Genomic DNA, 21,547 nt, shown 5'->3' on the forward strand with positions numbered 1-21,547 from the left:
TTCCTTGACATACAGCGGTCTTATAAAAGTTATTTTCAAATTGTGCTCATGTGATCAACACTGGTTGCAACCCAGGGGACTATACGGTAAGAAATAAATACATTAATACTTTCTTGATTTATATTGGTGTGGTAATATGTGTTTTGTACATTAACAATGTACAGCATTGACACCCAAATATAAGACCTGTTGAAAAATACAAATTATCATTATCGTGTATGTATTTGTATTTGTTTGTGCAGACAAATCGTAAGATTTCACATAAACATTATATACTGAATTGTCTTCTCTTAAAGAAGTTTATTTAATAAACACCACAATTCCACGTCATAATAATTAATGCTCTTATATTTAAGTTATCAATATAAAAATATATGTTTAAAGTGTATAAGTATTTACATCTTTAGCTTAACTTTCAAAAACTGTCAACAATGACCGGGTATCCCCTCAAAAGAAAAAGTCTAATCCGATTTTTCTGTTAATGCCCCGCCCCTATCTTCGTATATAGAGAATACATGGTTGGTGCCGAGATGGAGAAAGTTTATCCGGTGAGGCTTAGAAAAAGAAAATAGGGCGAGCTTTTTTCGGCACCAACCATGTATTCTATTTATCCTGCTAGATGCCGTTGACACATTTTATCAAGGACAAATGATAAATTGACATAACAATATAATTATTCTTGTCGAGCCTCCTACATGTACACAACATTCCAGACGATCGAATAACTAACGATTGTGTCGCGTAAAAAATAGTTCCACTTTAAATTGTTCCTTTGAATACTTTTCTATTGAAAATATGAGAAGATATAAAAAACAAATCGAGAATGAAATATTTTTCTTGATAAAAAAATGCATCAGCAAAACAAAAACTAAATTTTATTTACCTTAATGACAACTTAAATCCATTGCTTATAACAATAAATTTGCAACGGAATACACATCAATTTTCTGTTCTTCCATCCCTTTGTCGAAATCCATTTTCTGTTTTTCCATCCCTATTATGGATATGTATTATAAACCACGCTATTATTTGATACAGTAGTTTGTATCGAATGCTTACCACTCTGACCCAAAACCCAGTTTACGATGTCGAAATCATAATCCTGCTGTAGCGAATTATTTTATTTCTATCGAAATTAACAATTATGAATGACAAACACACAATCCGAAATAAGTTTATGGTTCGTTCGATGCTTTAAAAATATTTTTTAAAAATACTGTTAAAACAACAATGTCAAAATTGTTGTCCCTAAAAAATCCTGAGAGAAACTAATACTATATTGTATGTTTCGTTTGAGAAATGACGTCACACCAGATACGTCATAAATTGCGATATCAAGTAAATGAAAATAATAAATACGGAAGGCTGGTTCGGTAATAAAGTTTAAAGAAGAAAAACAAAGATGATATATAATATAACGATAACATTCATGATGCGTCCCAATAAATATCAAAGGTCTTATATTAGAAAATGTTAATCGTCACAGCGTGCGTAGGAATACACTACTTCCTGTTGACAGGAGATAGGGAAATTTATTCGATCCTGCGTTATTTGGTCAATGTTTGCAACAGAGGCAGGATAAAAGAGTTTATTCGGAAGGAATATTCGTTGCATTTCTGATTGTGGAGTGCTTTGACTAGTCATAGCATATTTAATTATTTGAGAGAAGAGAATACCCGATGATTGAATTATTAAATACGACTGCTGAACATTTGAATGTCTTTCTATAACTGAAAACCTATACTTCAGATCAACGAGCGTATCAACCACTGACTGTCTTGGCTAATTACATGCTTTTGTCAGTATATCATTTAGAACGTGCTAGAAGTGCGCTTTGTTAGTTTTAACTTATTTATTTTAGCTCGATTGCATCGAACGCCACAGGCTTTCTCTAACGCCCTCTAGTACGTTTCCTGGGCCTAGAACCAGAACATGGAGTCTTTGTGCTAAATCTTAAGAAAATTCCCCGAGTGGGGATCGAACCAGTGACCTCCCGGTCGCTAGGTGAATACCATATCCGTTACGCAATGCTCTTTGTTGGCAACTTATATTTGGTTTGATCTGAAATTAAGGCATTGATACCAGTTTTGATATGTGCCTTTTTATAATCAGTGTTTTTATATACAAGTGGATAATAAGAAGAATGCTCTTGTTGTATAAATTCTATAGTTAAATCGTTTAGTAACTTCTATAAGTAGAGGTAGACAAAATTGTATGGCTGCGCAATCCAATCGATGATATTTTAACCCATTTGCCAGCAAAAAGACATGGCTAAATATTTTGTATACTGCTTAATTCTCTCTCGGTGATCTAAATGAGCACAAGCCTGTCAGCGCTGCACTGGAGATTTTGAAGTCAGGATTCCTAAAATGTTGAATAACATATAGGCTTGCTCATGGTTGTAAGTAATTATTTAACAACTAAGCTATCTTAACCAAATTTCTTATTGCGATTGATGCTCTCTTGTTAGTTTGCAGTCAATAATGGGACCGCTTATGGACAAGGTACCGGTCCAATATTGATGTGTACTGGAGCCGAATCGAGTTTGTTGGACTGTCAAATATTTAACGAGTACGATTACGGATTGTACAGCGAGCAATGCACCCATGAAGAAGAAGTCGGAATAGATTGTGATCTAGGTGAGAATTCTGCAATATAGTATCATATATTTTCTTTATCCAGCACTAAAATGATGTAAATGATGACGCAACCATATAAGTGAACTAATTTAAACCACTCATTTTTTTTTTTGCAATATGTATAATACCCCATCAATTGCCTATTTCATAGATGCATTATGCATATATAGAATTGTCATTGCATTGTAAATGTAGCCAAACTAAAAAATATTACGAAGAAAAAGTAACTGAAAAAGTATTAGATGTAATCGGACAACAGCAGCACACTTAAATAACTCTTCTTTGTATTTTTTCAAACTGAAGTACAGGAGAGTCATTTAAACTGTTTTCATTTCGTATCAACGACGCATTCCGATTTGATTATCTGTCATCACAGTTGTTTTTAAGTTTAACAAACAATGTATGCATATTTAAACTTATGAGTTTAAGGGTTGTGGCTAAAAGTGTTTTCGTGGTGATATTCGTGTATGAAAAGTAAGCATTATTTCCCAACAGTTCAAACACCGCTTAAATGCAAAGAATTTTCATTTTCAATGCTTAAAAACATTTGCATGAGAGAAGAATTCTTATATTGCTTAAAATACTACAATAGCTTTTTTTACTAATCAGATATTAGATAATTGGAACGTTTGGATTTGTCTTGACTTTTGTGAAGCACTTACTTTTCTTGTGGATATTGTTTTTAGTTGAATTTAATAGTAAAATATTTAAACAAATTATCGGTGTTCCTATGGGTACTACTTGTTCGCCACTTGTAACTGATCTATTTTAATATTGTTATGAAAGCGATATAATGTTAGAATTATCGAAATCTGAACAACTAGATTTTATTTAACTTTTTAACCTTACTAGTAGGTACATTGATGACATACTAAATTTAGATAACCCATCTTTAAACAATAAAATCACAAAATCTACCCCAAAGAAAAAGTCTTAAATAGATCGTGTCAATCCAATACAGATGCTTCATATTTAGACTTACATCTAACATTACTAATAAAATAAGAAAAGTTTATACGACAGACGGGACGACTTTAACTTTGAAATTGTGAATTTTCCTTTCCTAGATGTTAATATCCATAAAGGTCCATCATATGGTTTTTACATTTCGCAAATGGTACGTTACGCCAGAGAATGTTCATATAATTAAATATGTTAATGATCGTAATCTTATATTAACGAAGAAATTGCTAAAACAAGGCTTTTTGTATCATAACATAAGACCTAAATTCGCTAAATTTCATTCAAAGTATTGTGATTTAATTTCCGAACATAATGTCGCTTTAAATGGCATTAACTAATGGAAATTCCCACCCATCATTTTATAGAGATGTTTTGTGACGTGTACGCACATTTAAATTTCTTAAAGAAAATGTTTCTTTTAAACTTGTCAATTTAATTTACTCATTTTATCAAAAGGATATGATGCTGAGGTACTTAAAAACACATGCATGTTTGTTTTCGATTCACTATATCTTTCTTCTCTTAAAATTTGGAATTATTAATGGAATGACAATTTTATGTGTTTGATTCTAAAGTATTCAATAAATACAGCTAGTTTTTTTGTAATTCGATTTAACAATACTGCCCCTTCAATTTATTTTTATTTTACAGTACTTCCCCTTTCATTATTGGATTTTTACTGCTGACGTCATCGTATCATCGCTTATTAATAACGTCATCCGATCCACTTTAACTTTGTTGGCTTTATGCATATGTCATCGGGTTTATATCGTTAAACTGTATTAATATTTTCTTTCTGACTGTCGTTTTCTGTTTGATTTATTTTTTAGCAGTCACATAAACAACCAAGCTACGTAATATGGATCTTTCACACCTAATATTGCTGCTTCTTCCAGTATTTGTACGATAACGCTCTGAAATATTAACTAAATGATGCTTTATGATTAAATCATTATGTCAAAAGATGGGATGCAGTTGAAACTTGTTCGTAATTTCATTCCATCGTTCCTTAAAAATGTGTAACACTGTTGCTCTTGGTCTCCTTTCTACAATTGAGTAATTAAATGGTAATTAAACTGAATGCGTTTTAATTCCAATTTTATTATTGTTACCAATAGTTGCAATACTATGTGGTTAAATTTTATTAAAATATATATGTATCATGAACATATTGCTGGCCCAAGTGTGAAGTTTAGCGCTCTAAAACCGGTTTAAACCCCCAATGCTTTGCATTGACCGTTCCAAAGCGGTGAACCCAGCTTTATTCAGATCTGTGTGAATTTTGTTTCGTTTTGTTCTATTTCGTACTGTTTTAGAAATTGGTCACTTGCCTTAAATAAAGGACCAACAAATTGAATATAATAAGAATGCACTACTGCTTTAGCAGCTGGAGTTTCACTGATTTATATTTAGTAAAACAACTGACAAAAGGGCCAAACGTCACATTTTCAATTCAAATAATTTTTTTTTAGAAAGTTTAGTCGTTGTGGCTTTACTCGATCAAACATATAGAATACATTAGGTGTTTGGTATTGTTGAGTGAAAACATCAGTTATTAAGACAGATATTTACAAAAAACCAATATACCCAGCAATGTTCACAGGCATGTTAGTTTTTTTTGTTATCACATATTCAAGGTCTGTATGAAAATAACCTTTTCATACAGGCCTCGAATATGTGATAACATCAAAGTTAACATGTCTGTGAAGATCGCTGGGTAAATTGGTTTGTAAAAATATCTGTCGCGATAACTAATGTTTTCCCTCAACAATCTCAAACTCCTAATATGACTTTCATTTTATGAACATAGTTGAAGCTGTAATATATGATTACAGTTTGATGATCAAAGTAATAACTGTAGGAACTATAAAGTGTCCTCTTTATATTTTACACTGGCAATATTTTTCGAAGATGTTGAACACATAAATTGAAATTTAATATAACTATTAAAGTCCAGTTGATTCGCATAACATCTAGTTAAGTGGCGGTACATGTTCGTGGTATTATGTTTTATTTCCGTCAAACACTTTAATAATTTGGTATCTTTTGTCGTTTTTGTTAAATATTACATTATTTCTGTGTCTCATTTACCGAATAATAACATTTAATTGTCATTTGTGTATTAAAATGTTCTGTTCAAAGTATAGACTTTGAATTTTCCTTTTATTTTCAAGAATCCAAACTGGTTTGAAACAGGTAGAGGTAAATGGCATGCCATCTAAATTGTGCCCAGAGAATCACAGCAAAAATACTTTCCCAAGGAAATTAAATTTATTATTATTATTTTAATGTTTTATCTTGGTTCACTCATTTGAGTGCCTTTTTGTGTCAGTTTTTGCATATTAATCACACTAAATTTTGCCATCCATACAATGTGAGAGATAGATGCAAATCATAAAATGAACGACTTGATCCGTCAACTTTGGACAACCGCGGCTGCAAATTCCAATTTAATTGTTTGAGAGATAATATACAAATGTATCAGATTTAGACATAAATCCTCTTATTAATGTTGTTTTTATATGAAAATTACACTCTCTGAGACATATGTATATATTACGATAATAAGCACATATTAATTCAAAGACTAAACTTATTTAGTGTATTCTTAGTGAAAATATGCTTTTTGGGAGGAAGTAAATGAGCAGTAGTTGAAGATTAAATGATGCTTTTGGACTCAAATCGTACATCAAATCATTTCTGTCGTCAGTTGTCAAAACACCTATATACTGTTTGATTCCAATAATGTCGCTTTAATGAAATTACTATTTTTATATATTTGATTCTTAATATTTAATCAACTAAACTTGTTTTATTAGGGCATTTTTCACTGTTGAACAAAATTGTGTCTTTGTGTCGTATGAACAAATCTGCATGAAAACTACATTTGGACTCAAATCGTACATCAAAACTTTTCTGTCGTCAGTTGTCAAATTACCTATATACTGTTTGATTCCAATAATGTCGCTTTAATGGAATTACTATTTTTATATATTTGATTCTTAATAATCAATCAACTAAACTTGTTTTATTAGTAGTACAATTTTGCAGTAGTCCCCCATTAATATTTTTATTATTACTTTACAGTACCGCCCCTGGATTTTTTTCACGTCATTGTGTCTTCGCCTGTCAATTGCGTCATAACTCTTTCTCTGTTCCAGTTGTAAGCTACATGCATAGGTCATTGGGTTTACAACGTTCAATTTTATTTATATTTTCTCTCTGATAGCCGTTTCTTTTTTATTTAATTATTATTAATTTAATTTTTAGCAGTCACATAAACAACCAAGCAATGTAATATGGAATTTTTACACCCATTATTGCTGCTTCTTCCTGTATTTGCGCGATGATTATATGAAATATTAACTTAATGACGCTATATTTTTAAATCTTTTTCTATAAAGAAGGAATGTAGTTGACACTTGTTTGTAGTTTCATTTGATCGTTCGTCAAAAAGTTGTAACTCTGTTGCTCTGGTATCTTCAATATTATTGAGTAATTAAATTGTAATTAAATTGAATGCGTTTTAATTCCCTTTTATTATTGTTTGATTTGAGTTACAATGCTATGACGTTAACTTGTATTTACACTTAAATGTATTATGAATATTGTTGGGCCAAGTGTGAGGTTGAGCGCTCTATAACCGTTTTAAACCCCCGATGCTTTGCATTGACCGTTCCAAGGCGGTGACCCCAGCTTTATTAATATTTTGTGTTTATGTTGGTTTGTATTGTGTTTTATTGTGCTGTTTTGAATTGTTTGGGCAATCGGTCACTTGCCTTAAATAAAGGACCAACTAATTGTTTTTATTGAGAATTCAATACTGCTCCAGCAGCTGGAGTTTCACTTCTTTATATTATTATATTATACCCTATTTTTTACGTATTTTTCGTATTAAGTGGACCTAATGTAAAGGTTAAGAATAAAGATTTGAAAACACACTATGCCGAGAGTTAGAAATATGACAGTACATTTACTCGTGTCATTTTACAGAGGGATACATCTAAGAAACGTACTTATATACTTCGAGAACTTAACTCTAAAACACAATCCGTTAGGTATTTTATCTAGTGGCGTATATTAACAGGACTGGAACAAAGAACGGTTGCAAATGTACTATGCTTAGCATTACGAAGCATACGATTTTTTGTAAGTTTTCGTGTAATTAAACACATAATAAGAGATGCATATAATTATTCGTGTAGTGAGTGCATATTCTGTAATAAGGTCGTACATGAAGTTGTGACTTTTTTGTTTGAAAATGTATCAATGTTCATCATTTTATACAGAGGAATTCCCCCGTGGTACTCAATACTAAAGTTAAGCTACAACTGTTTTTCTTTAGTGGACCAACATTGAGGAGAGTATAAATTCAGCCTTTAAAGATATGATATTTTCCGTACCGAACGGTTGTCAGTAAAGTCTGTAGTGTTTTATCCTGTGCACAAATTGTCTGATTGGAATATTTTTTAAAGACGGACTACTTTAGTGTAAAGTGTGATCTACGTTGCACTTGTATTGTATATTACTCTTATTTAATTTAAGCTACCTGAGCAAATCGTTTGTACGTTCAACTATTGGTAATTTTGGGAATGTTCTTCGTCTGTGCGTGTATTCGTGATTCAGTGAGCCCGTCAGTCTGTCCCTGAGCTTTTTTCTGCAAACGAAAACGCTTGGTAGATTTTAACGAAATTAAACGGAAATGGCCTTTGCGTGACCCATTATTAAATTGTTCAAATTGTGTCAGTCTATTGATTGATAAGGTTATGGGTCCTAAAATGCAGTGTTTAACATAACAAATTAACAAATATTATCCTCTTAAACCGCAAGAAGCAAATGTTCAATATTGTGTATGAAGACTTGTATTTTGTTCTTATATAGAGAATCCTTTTCAAAAATCTTACAAAAGCATTAACACTCAAAATGAACGAATATCGTGTAAACTATTCCGAAAAATAAAGTAAACACATAAAAAAATCAAAGTTCCTTATATCAATTGCCAGACTTTTAACGCTAAATGTGGACCGGTAACAAGATACAAACTGCTATCTTGTTGTTTTGTGTGTGACTATATATTCAACACATGTTCCTGTACCAATTTAGTGTTCGTGTGTCGTATGAATAGATAACGTTGAGGGAAACCAAAATGGAATATGTTGTGACACAAATAATAAAAACGAGCATTTTGAATCTCGTAAAATCTATGTTACTATACCACATCTAGCGTTGAAAATTTGGATATTTCTATAAAGAGCACTTATTTTTTATGTGTTTACTTTATTTTACGAAATCGTTTATTTAAAATATTTATGTTAATTTAAGGTCTGGAATCATGAAATAAATTGCTTTCTTATTTTGCATGTGTCATCTAAGAAATGTGTTCATATTTAACCACTGGAGTCAACAAAGGCCTCGCCCAGGGTGTCAGTAATTTTTTAATTTATTTAAAGGGGCCTTTTCACAGATTTTGGCATTTTTAAACTTATTCATTAAATGCTTTATATTGATAAATGTAAACATTGGATCGTAAAAGCTCCAGTAAAAAATCAAGAATAAAATTTAAAAAAGGAAAAGAACATTGCCCGGAGCAGGTTTCGAACCAGAGACCCCTGGAGTCCTGCCAGAGTCCTGAAGTAAAAACGCTTTAACCTACTGAGCTATTCCGCCGTGTACACATTCTCGACGTATTTTATACCTTATATAAGCAAACTTCGTAGTTTCACAAAATTTAACGACAAAAACAGAACTCTCCAAATTATTCAATCGTTTCGCGTTGCAACGCTTTATAATTTTTAGGTTTTAAAATCGTCAAAAGATGCGTATACTGGCTATATTAGAGCATTGTAAATGTTCAGTATTACTGTTTCCTCACAAATATCATAACTAAAACGAAAATTCGCGAATCTGAAACAACTTTTTTCAATTTTGTCAATTTACCAAAGCGTGAAAAGATCCCTTTAAAGGCAAAATGTCAGAAAATATTATTGTGTTCAAATTACAATGTCCCTTTTCCTTTAAATGTAGCATCATTTAGATGTCCAGGGTTGAAATAAACTATACGAACATCCAGCAGAATAATTGTAAAATTTCTGAAACAGCAAGCCCTGATTGATATTTAAGACGTATCAACAGCCAGAGGTTATCAACAAAACCGATACATATGGGGTCAAATATTACCGAGACACTGGACTTAGGTTATTTATATAGACTTATCAAGCAAGTCTATTATATAGTAAAATTACTTGTGAATCCTCTAAAATAACAAGCCTTGGAGGTGATATTTCACTGTTTTAAACAGTGCTAAATAACAGTGAAAATATTGATATTTTACACTGTTTTAGTTAGATACTGGAACTTCTTCCCCAATAACCACATGGTGAACCTCAATTTTCAATTTTCATTCAAGGGAGACTACTATACTGGAACCTGAAACACACATTTACCTCCCTTATACATAATTATTTTGTCTGCTAAACTCTAAACAACAACAATAAATGCATAGGAAAACAATGAAATAAATATTATTTTCTCAAATATCTTCAACTTAGATGACTGCTCTAATACAAATAATGAACAAGATAATCACAGCGCTTCAAACTCACAAGATATCACATAAGCAGCACCAACAGCAGGAGCAGCAACATCAGCACCACTAGCACTAACATCAACACAGGAAGAAAAAGAACAAACACAACATCAAAACCAACACGGAATTTCAGATCTGTAAGTGAGGATAGCTTTCTTCTTGAAAACAAAAATTTAAATACAAGAAAGAAAACCGACAATTACATCACACTTTTCAAAACTTTTCTAAACATCACAAAAATGAGGAAAGAAATATTGAGAATATACCTCCTCGGGCATTTAACCCTTTGGTCTGCGAGTTTTTGTTGGGTGTGACTAAACAAGATGGATCAGAGTATGAACCTACGTCTTTAAGGGCATTTTAAAGCTCAACAGACAGGCATTTAAGGCCAATACACTACAAGCACCCTTTGATAAATGACCCTGCATTTGCCAAGTTGGGGAAGTATAAAAAAGTGAGCAAAAAGCTCGGAAACAACAAGGTTATGGAAATAAACTGCATCAAGCGAAGGCATAAACAAATGAACATATCGAAGCTATGTACGCAGCTAACACTCTGGGAGAATCGAGCCCAAGAGCTCTATTACACTCACTGCGGCTTATATGTACAACCCATTTTCGGATTAGAGCCGGCAAGAAAATTCACACTCTTGGCCTTGGTGATGTCAGCCTAGGAGTGACTTTTGAAACTAAAGAATGTGTCATCACCTTCGACACTGAGCGTCAGACAAAAACCCGTACTGGTGAAAATCTTAGGGATATAAGGTGATTTTCCTACTATTAATATATTGGAATACAAAAATCTGAATTGATCAATTATATATTCTGTAGTCATAATAATTCAAAAATGGAGGATATTTGTTGGTTTCTGTAGAATATCGATTTTATTTCACGAGTGATCATAGATAAAAAATATTTTCTATGATCACAAGTGAATTAATATTTTAATTAAGGATATTAATTAATCAGGATATTTTACAATATAATTCTTATTTGTATTTATCTACAGTTGACTTCACTTTTGGTGGATACTTATTTAATTTAAACTAGAGTTGCGACACCTTAAGGGTTTCGCGGGATGGAATGAGTGGGAACTAAAAAAATGTGGGTTCGAAAATTTGGGTAAGAAAATGTGGGAACACAAATTTTGGGTACTAAACAAATGTGGGTACGAACATTTTGGTTACGAAAAAAAATTTGGGTACGAAAATTGTGGGTACAATGGGTCAATGTTAAGGTTTTAGCATGGCGGACGCCGGACGGCGAAAAGACACGACACGACACGATGAGCTGGCTATGACAATACCTCAGGTATTCTCCGAAAACAGCCGAGCGCATATGCATAAGTAAGTGAGTAATACTCAACAATACTATTGTCAAGCAAATTTGTCCCCTACCGGCTCCACCATTGTCAGAATTTATTTTATTTTTTTATTTATTGCCATAGAAACCAGAATTTTTGACGTAGGAACAAAATGAAATTACGTGCATAATGCCCTTATTGCCATCTATCCATGTTTCAAGTTTCATGAAAAAATATTAAGAACTTTTAAAGTTATCGCAGGATTCAGAAAAGTGTGACAGACTAACTGACTGACTGACGGACACACAGAGCACAAACCATAAGTCCCCTCCGGTGAAACCGGTAGTGGACTAATAAAAGCTAGTCACTGCGTATAAAATCAGAACCACTGGGCCGAATCTGCTGAAACTTGGCCAAATTATAGATTAAAGTCCAAACAAGCTACAGAATGAGCGTTTTTGGACCTGACGGCGTAAAACATTAACCAATAATGGACAGCACAAAATGGGTCATTTTGTACAAAAAAATGTAAACTTTAAGTGGCATTTAATGACCTTTAGACATCAGAAAGTTGCAAATTTTTAATATTCTGCACACTTCGACTTGTTTTTTTTTTACAAATTTAGAAGCATTTATGCTTGGGATGTATATAAACCCTGTTATTCAGTGCCAAATTTGGCCAAAAATCACAATACAATACCAAAAATGGCTAAGCAGCAATGCCCTTTAACATTATTCCTTATATTTAATTGTATTGTTTAAAAAGATAACTGTGTATATTTAATCATAATGGCTCTGTATATCACACATGATAGGCCACTGCTGGGGCCTGAACCCAGAACTCATCTCACATTGTAAGATGCGTTTTTCAATTAAACTACAATGACTGTATCGTGTGAAGTGGAGCCAACATACACCCACATAAGTGAAAAAATCATTCCGTCCATATATTTGTCCTGGGTGTTTTCTGACACATGTGATACATTTGTGTAGATGAATATGACATTGTGTGTCGCAAGGTACCAAGTAAGACAAAATCAGCATTTTTATGTAGGGTCTTCATACGGTAAAATTATTTGTGCCCAAATAATAATAGATGAATGTATATTAGGCTTCAATGTTGCTAATATACTATGACGACTAGTTCATACGATACCATTTTTATTAATATATATGCCAAATTTAATGAAATAGACTTGAAAATGTGTGTCGCCAGATACCAAGTAAGAAAAAAAATCAGCATTTTTATGTAGGGTCTTCACACTGTAAAATTATTTGTGGCCAAATAATAATAGATGAAATCAGCATTTTTATGTAGGGTCTTCACACTGTAAAATTATTTGTGGCCAAATAAAAATAGATGAATGCATATTAGGCTTCAATGTTGCTTATACTATGACTACTGGTTCATACGATGCCAATTTTATAAATATCTATGCCAAATTTAATGAAATAGACTTGAAAATGTGTGTCGCCAGGTACCAATTAAGAAAAAAATCAGCATTTTTATGTACGGTCTTCACACAGTAAAATTATTTGTGCCCAAATAATAATAGATGAATGCATATTAGGCTTCAATGTTGCTTATTCTATGACTACTGGTCCATACGATGCCAATTTTATAAATATCTATGCCAAATTTAATGAAATAGACTTGAAAATGTGTGTCGCCAGGTACCAAGTAAGAAAAAAATCTGCATTTTTATGTAGGGTCTTCACACAGTAAAATTATTTGTGCCCAAATAATAATAGATTAATGCATATTAGGCTTCAATATTGCTTATACTATGACTAATGGTTAATACAATACCATTTTTATAAATATCTATGCCAAATTTAATGAAATAGACTTGAAAATGTGTGTCGCCAGGTACCAAGTAAGAAAAAAATCAGCATTTTTATGTAGGGTCTTCACAGGGTAAAATTATTTGTTCCCAAATAATAATAGATGAATGCATATTAGGCTTCAATGTTGCTTATACTATGAAGACATGTTCATACAATGCCATTTTTATTAATATATATGCCAAATTTAATGAAATAGAATTGAAAATGTGTGTCGCCAGGTACCAATTAAGAAAAAATTCAGCATTTTTATGTAGGGTCTTCACACATGGTAAAATTATTTGTGCCCAAAATAATAATAGATGAATGCATATTAGGCTTCAATGTTGCTTATACTATGACTAATGGTTCATACGATGCCATTTTTATAAATATCTATGCCAAATTTAATGAAATCGACTTGAAAATGTGTGTCGCCAGGTACCAAATAAGAAAAAAATCAGCAATTTTATGTAGGATCTTCACACGGTAAAATTGTTTGTGCCCAAATAATAATACATGTAGATGAATGCATATTAGGCTTCAATGTTGCTTATACTATGACTACTGGTTCATACGATGCCATTTTTTAAAATATCTATGCCAAATTTAATGAAAAAGACTTGAAAATGTGTGTCGCCAGGTACCAAGTAAGAAAAAAATCAGCATTTTTATGTAGGGTCTTCACACAGTAAAATTATTTGTGCCCAAGTAATAATAGATGAATGCATATTAGGCTTCAATGTTGCTTATACTATGACTACTGGTTCATACGATGCCAATTTTATAAATATCTGTGCCAAATTTAATGAAATAGACTTGAAAATGTGTGTCGCCATTGAAGTAAGAAAAAAATCAGCATTTTTATGTAGGGTCTTCACACAGTAAAATTATTTGTGCCCAAAATAATAATAGATGAATGCATATTATAGGCTTCAATGTTGCTTATAGTATGACTACTGGTTCATACGATGCCATTTTTATAAATATCTATGCCAAATTTAATGAAATAGACTTGAAAATGTGTGTCGCCAGGTACCAAGTAAGAAAAAAATCAGCATTTTTATGTAGGGTCTTCACACAGTAAAATTATTTGTGCCCAAATAATAATAGATGAATGCATATTAGGCTTCAATGTTGCTTATACTATGACTAATGGTTCATACGATACCATTTTTATAAATATCTATGCCAAATCTAATGAAATAGACTTGAAAATGTGTGTTACCAGGTACCAAATAAGAAAAAAATCAGCATTTTTATATAGGGTCTTCACACAGTAGAATTATTTGTGCCCAAGTAATAATAGATGAATGCATATTAGGCTTCAATGTTGCTTATACTATGACTACTGGTTCATACGATGCCAATTTCATAAATATCTATGCCAAATTTAATGAAATAGAATTGAAAATGTGTGTCGCAAGGTACCAAGTCAGAAAAAAATTAGCATTTTTATGTAGGGTCTTCACACAGTAAAATTATTTGTGCCCAAATAAGAATAGATAAATGCATATTAGGCTTCAATGTTGCTTATACTATGACTTATGGTTCATACGATACCATTTTTATAAATATCTATGCCAAATTTAATGAAATAGACTTGAAAATGTGATTCGCCAGGTACCAAGTAAGAAAAAAAAAACGCATTTTTATGTAGGGTCTTTACACGGTAAAATTATTTGTTCCCAAATAATAATAGATGAATGCATATTAGGCTTCAATGTTGCTTATACTATGACGATATGTTCATACAATGCCATTTTTAAAAATATCTATGCCAAATTTAATGAAATAGAATTAAAAATGTGTGTCGCCAGGTACCAAGTAAGAAAAAAATCAGCATTTATATGTAGGGTCTTCACATGGTAAAATTATTTGTGCCAAAAATAATAACAGATGAATGCATATTAGGCTTCAATGTTGCTTATACTATGACTACTGGTTCATACAATGCCATTTTTACAAATATCTATGCCAAATTTAATGAAATAGACTTGAAAATGTGTGTCGCCAGGTACCAAGTAAGAAAAAATCAGCATTTTTATGTAGGGTCATCACACGGTAAAATTATTTGTGCCCAAATAATAATAGATGAATGCATATTAGGCTTCAATGTTGCTTATACTATGACTACTGGTTCATACGATGCCAGTTTTATAAATATCTATGCCAAATTTAATGAAATAGACTTGAAAATGTGTGTCGCCAGGTACCAAATAAGAAAAAAATCAGCATTTTTATGTAGGATCTTCACACGGTAAAATTGTTTGTGCCCAAATAATAATACATGTAGATGAATGCATATTAGGCTTCAATGTTGCTTATACTATGACTACTTGTTCATACGATGCCATTTTTTAAAATATCTATGCCAAATTTAATGAAAAAGACTTGAAAATGTGTGTCGCCAGGTACCAAGTAAGAAAAAAATCAGCATTTTTATGTAGGGTCTTCACACAGTAAAATTATTTGTGCCCAATTAATAATAGATGAATGCATATTAGGCTTCAATGTTGCTTATACTATGACTACTGGTTCATACGATGCCAATTTTATAAATATCTATGCCAAATTTAATGAAATAGACTTGAAAATGTGTGTCGCCAGGTACCAAGTAAGAAAAAAATCAGCATTTTTATGTAGGGTCTTCACACAGTAAAATTATTTGTGCCCAAATAATAATAGATAAATGCATATTAGGCTTCAATGCAGGGTTGGCATATTGACCGGTCAATTGAGTATTGACCGGGCCGGCGGTCAATACCTGGTTAAAACCGGTCAATACTGGTCATTACTGGTCGATTGAAAATTGTAGCATTTAAACATTACAAAGGAGCCATTTTATATAAAATCAATAATTATTCTGTAATTGATAAACTTTTTTCTGAGTTATTTATTTTTAAAAAAATCTTTAAAGCTGTTAAAAGTTACTTCTTAATTATTTATGGAAACAGCCTCAAATACATAAGGACTAAGGCAATATCTTTATCTCAGTGTATCACATCTGTTACTAATTAGCCGGATTTTACATAAATTCCAGGTTGATAAACACAACAAGGTAAAGGTACCTTGTAGTCGGTGAGATATAATAATAATACAGTTAGTAAGGCTCGTACCCTGGGTACGGTAAATATACTAAAACGTACGCGGAAATTTTAACACTAAATCGGTTGTTGTCGGCTATTTTGTAAAAATTAATTATGTTTACATTTATGTCAATTTTCTGTTAAATGGCATTTATATTATCAAAACTCATTGTTAAAATCAATAATGTGATTTAATTTTAAATCTTAAATTGTTTAAAGTCGCGTCATTGTATGACGTCGTCAAGTATAATATTTTCCGCGACATCGCACGTTCACTTTTTACCGTCATAGATTTTTTTAAAGAAACATTATTTGGTTACCAAGGTCCGTTAAATGGGGAACACCATATTCGGTATTTATATTATGTTTTAACAATTAATTAATGCTGTGTAATAAATATTGTTTAAGATATTTCTATATTTATTGAAAATGTTTCAAAATGTTATTTATGAAACATCTTATTCTAATGAGTGTATGCTATTATATTATACTTTGAAAAGCATATCTGTTGTACTATAATCTTATTATTCATTTATTACTGTTAATTTCATTTATTGTAGAGAATCGTCAATGTTACATCTAGTCGCCAATGCTTGTTGTCAGTGTTAGTCTTAAATGCTTGTGATCATTGTCGTCGATGTTAGTCGTCAATCCTTATCGTCATTATACATGAAGGAAATAAAAGCAGAAACAGAGACGTATTCTTGATTACTTGCTTATTCCTACGGCGTCCTCTCAACACTCATACTAAAAAGCATGTTGATGCAGATTTTTTAAAAGAGAAGTTTGTTTAAGGTAAACAATATTGTTTTACGTTAATCGGTAGCATGTTTAACGACATCGGATTTTTGGCGGATATACAACTCGGATACAATCTAATATTTGCGGGTATGTTTAAGTTTATTTACCGTACCCAGGGTACATGTAAGTAAAATTAAGAGTACCCGGGGTACATGTACCGGTAAGTAGTACCCGAGCCGAGAATGATCAATCGAGCCTTAGTAAGTGAGTGATGGTGTATGGGATAACATGCACTGAGGGTGTATATTTTTCACGAACAAGTCAATTGAAGGTGTTAGAGATGCATTGATCCATAAGATTTAAAAGGGTAATTAACCACGGGCTTATTAAAATTAAAATGATGACATTACATTGTACCGGCTGTTTATTGTTGTATACTGTAAGCTTGCAATATTTTAAATAATGTAAACAACTTACCTTGTATTAAGTTGGCACATTGTTGTCAGGTGTAGAAACTTTTTATACTTATTTCTGTTTAGTTGCACTGGCTGAACCAAAAGAGTTATGTAGTCGTTTCTAAATAATCACGAAACAACCTACTAATGCATATATGCTTGCCAGTTACTGAGTTTGTGCATTTCCATTCATTATCGGCCTTGGCAAACAGCGTAGAATCAGAGACGCCGTGTGATGTCTGCTATTTCGTTACACTGAAGATTTTCATATCCGCGGGTGTTTTTATGTCAAATGTTATGGTTTTTCAATAGATCGTATACTTATCTACAAAACAGCGAATGAGCATTCACTTTACATCATTTCTGATGATCTTATTTTGTAAATAATTTCTGAGCGTTAATTCCTACGTTGCTATGTCGTCAGCCATTTTGACGGTTGCTTTGTTTACTTTCGGTTTCCACTACAAACGAAATTAATTGATTTGCTGCTTGCGTTTTTTATTGATTAAATAATAAATTATTAAACCCTAATAATGTAATTGTCTGAATATCATTTATATTCAAGATATTATCGGATAAACAGAATACCATTCTAATACCAGTGTGTACTTACATTTATCTCGGAAAGCCTAGCCGTGTAAACCTTTCTTTAACTCGTCGCACTCAATACGTTGAATAACACATAGATTTATGTCATGTTCATTAAAAAACCACAATGTGCACAAAAGACATGCATGTGTACTACCGATTGATATTCAAACACAATTATTACGCCTTTGTTTATCGATTAAACGCCTAACTGAATTAATAACGCGTAACGTCAGTTTCTTTGTTTCGTAGCAAGATGGAAGCTAGCCTAAGCGCTTTTCATGACGTCACGCGCGCGTGCCCTTTCCCATAAAAATATTTAAACGCAAAATACTCGAAAACTTGATTTTTCCCAGGTATAACGCCTACGCCAACAGGTAGATCGCATTCTTCTCCATATACTTGCAAATTTCAGCAAAATTAACCGACCAGTTTTCAAGCGCCACAAATCGCGACTATATGCCTCAACTTAATGAAACTTAGCCCCCTTTATCATTCGTTCGAATGAACGTCATCAATGATGACGTCCAATACATCACTCATTCCATACGAAAAAAAAATGTTGGTACGAAAATTGTGGGTACAATGGGTCAATGTTAAGGTTTTAGCATGGCGGACGCCGGACGGCGAAAAGACACGACACGATGAGCTGGCTATGGCAATACCTCAGGTATTCTCCGAAAACAGCCGAGGGCATATGCATAAGTCAGTGAGTAATACTCACAAGACGTTTGTCAAGCAAATTTGTCCACTACCGGCTCCACCATTGTCATAATTTTATGTTTTTATTTATTGCCATAGAAACCAGCAATTTTGACGTAGGAACAAAATGAAATCACGTGCATAATGTCTTTATATCTATCCATGTTTTAAGTTTCATGAAAAAATATTAAGAACTTTTAAAGTTATCGCAGGATTCAGAAAAGTGTGACAGACTGACTGACTGACTACCGGTAACTGACGGACACACAGAGCGCAAACCATAAGTCCCCTCCGGTGAAACCGGTAGTGGACTAATAAAAGCTAGGCACGGCGTATAAAATCAGAACCACTGGGCCAAATCTGCTGAAACGTGGCCACATTATAGATTATAGTCCAAACAAGCTACAGAATGAGCGTTTTTGGACCTGACAGCGTAAAACATTAACCAATAATGGACAGCACAAAATGGGTCATTTTGTACAAAACATGTAAACTTTAAGTGGCATTTAATGACCTTAAGACATCAGAAAGTTGCAAATTTTTAATATTCTGCACACTTCGACTTGTTTTGTTTTTTTTACAAATTTAGAAGCATTTATGCTTGGGATGTATATAAACCCTGTTATTCAGTGACAAATTTGGCCAAAAATCACAATACAATCCCAAAAATGGCTAAGCAGATATACCCCTTTAACATTATTCCTTATATTTAATTGTATTGTTTAAAAAGATAACTGTATATTTAATCATAATGGCTCTGTATATCACACATGATAGGCCACTGCTGGGGCTTGAACCCAGAACTCATCTCACATTGTAAGATGCGTTTTTCAATTAAACTACAATGACTGTATATTGTGAAGTGGAGCCAACATACACCCACATACCGGTAAGTGAAACTAGGCGTATGCGTTCTTGAGTTATCATCCGGAAACCATTTTACTATTTCGAATCATCGTGACCTTGACCTTTGACCTAGTGATCTCAAATTCAATAGGGGTCATCTGCAAGTCATGATCAATCTACCCATGAATTTTCATGATCCTAGGCGTATGCGTTCTTGAGTTATCATCTGGAAACCATTTTACTATTTCGGGTCACCGTGACCTTGACCTTTGACCTAGTGACCTCAAAATCAATAGGGATCATCTGCGAGTCATGATCAATGTACCTATGAAGTTTCATGATCCTAGGCCCAATCGTTCTTGAGTTATCTTCTGACAACCATCTGGTGGACGGACCGACCGACCTACCGACCGACCGACATGAGCAAAGCAATATACCCCCTCTTCTTCGAAGGGGGGCATAAAAATCATTCTGTTCATATATTTGTACTGGGCGTTTCTGACACATGTCGCATAACTGTTTACAACAAAAGATGTATACATAGATATATATACATAAATGGGGAAAAAATAAACCGTCTATTTTTTAATTTTTGTTTCATATATACACATTTGCTAGCAATGATTTATAATTATATCATGTTGAAATCATTTATACACAGAATATTACTGAAACTGCAATAAACTATAAAATGGATAGATATAATGTTTCATTCCATCTAGTACAATGAACAAATGTTCTTCCGATGCCATTTTCACTAAGGAATAGGTATTGAATCCTGATATACGACTAAAAAAGTATGTTGGTTAGCATGAAATATTCAACAAATCCTCATATTAAAGATGGGTCATCACTTAGTGAAATAATTTGTGGACATATCATAATAGAAAAATGCATTTCATGCCTCTAGATTGCTTTATTACAGGGTTCCCAGCTTTTTGATGGAAAATATAACGTCCAGGATCATAATTTCAACCTATTTCTTGTTTTAGACACCCTAAATAAATAGCAGTTGCAGACATAACTTATTTTTAAAGCTACATGTATACTACAAAGTCACCATAGCCATGCAGAGGAAATAATTTGCTGTTTTAATTGTATGGACTTCTCGAGACAAGTTGGGAAAGTCTGCCCAAACAAAATTCCCTGATTTTTCCCTGATTTCAGAAACTTTTCCCAAATTCCCTGACTTTTCCCTGACTGGAAAAAGTGAAAGTCTTTTTCCAGGTTTTCCCTGATTTCCAGGTTGGCTGGGAACCATGTTTAACTATGATAAAATGTTCTTTAGATGCCATGTGTATTAATATATAGGTCTATTTTTCTGAGATATTAATGAAAATGCCTGTGGGTATGTGGCGAATATTTAAAAAATCTGCAACTTGATTAACACAGTAAAATTTCATGAGCCCAAATTATAATAGATGAATGCGTATTATGCTCCTCTGCTTATACTATGACGACATGTTCATACAATGCCATTTTTATTAATATACATGTATATGCCAAATTTAATGAAAAAGTCTTGAAAATGTGTGTTGCAAGATACCAAGTAAGAAAAAAATCAGGTAAAATTATTTGTGCCCAAAATAATAATAGATGAATGCATATTAGGCTTCAATGTTGCTTATACTATGACTACTGGTTCATACGATGCCATTTTTATAAAGACCTATGTCAAATTTAATGAAATAGACTTGAAAATGTGTGTCACCAGGTACCAAGTAAGAAAAAAATCAGCATTTTTATCTAGGGTCTTCACACGGTTAAATTATTTGTGCCCATAAAGACCTATGTCAAATTTAATGAAATAGA

At 32.7% G+C, this 21,547-nt stretch overlaps 2 long non-coding RNA genes across 2 annotated transcripts in view; both read left to right on the forward strand.

The window, feature by feature from the left end:
- The first annotated feature begins 2,087 nt into the window (after positions 1-2,087).
- Positions 2,088-21,547, forward strand: part of LOC127871262 (uncharacterized) — a 29,745-nt gene continuing 10,285 nt past the window's right edge. The window contains exon 1 of the long non-coding RNA XR_008045244.1: positions 2,088-2,639. This is a non-coding gene — a long non-coding RNA (uncharacterized LOC127871262). The remainder of the gene's footprint in view (positions 2,640-21,547) is intronic.
- LOC127871263 (uncharacterized) lies at positions 13,636-17,098 on the forward strand. Its single transcript, XR_008045245.1, has 2 exons — positions 13,636-13,755; positions 15,527-17,098. It is a non-coding gene; the product is annotated as an uncharacterized LOC127871263 (long non-coding RNA).

This window comes from Dreissena polymorpha, chromosome 3, assembly GCF_020536995.1.
Source record: "Dreissena polymorpha isolate Duluth1 chromosome 3, UMN_Dpol_1.0, whole genome shotgun sequence".
Lineage (NCBI taxonomy): Eukaryota > Metazoa > Mollusca > Bivalvia > Myida > Dreissenidae > Dreissena > Dreissena polymorpha.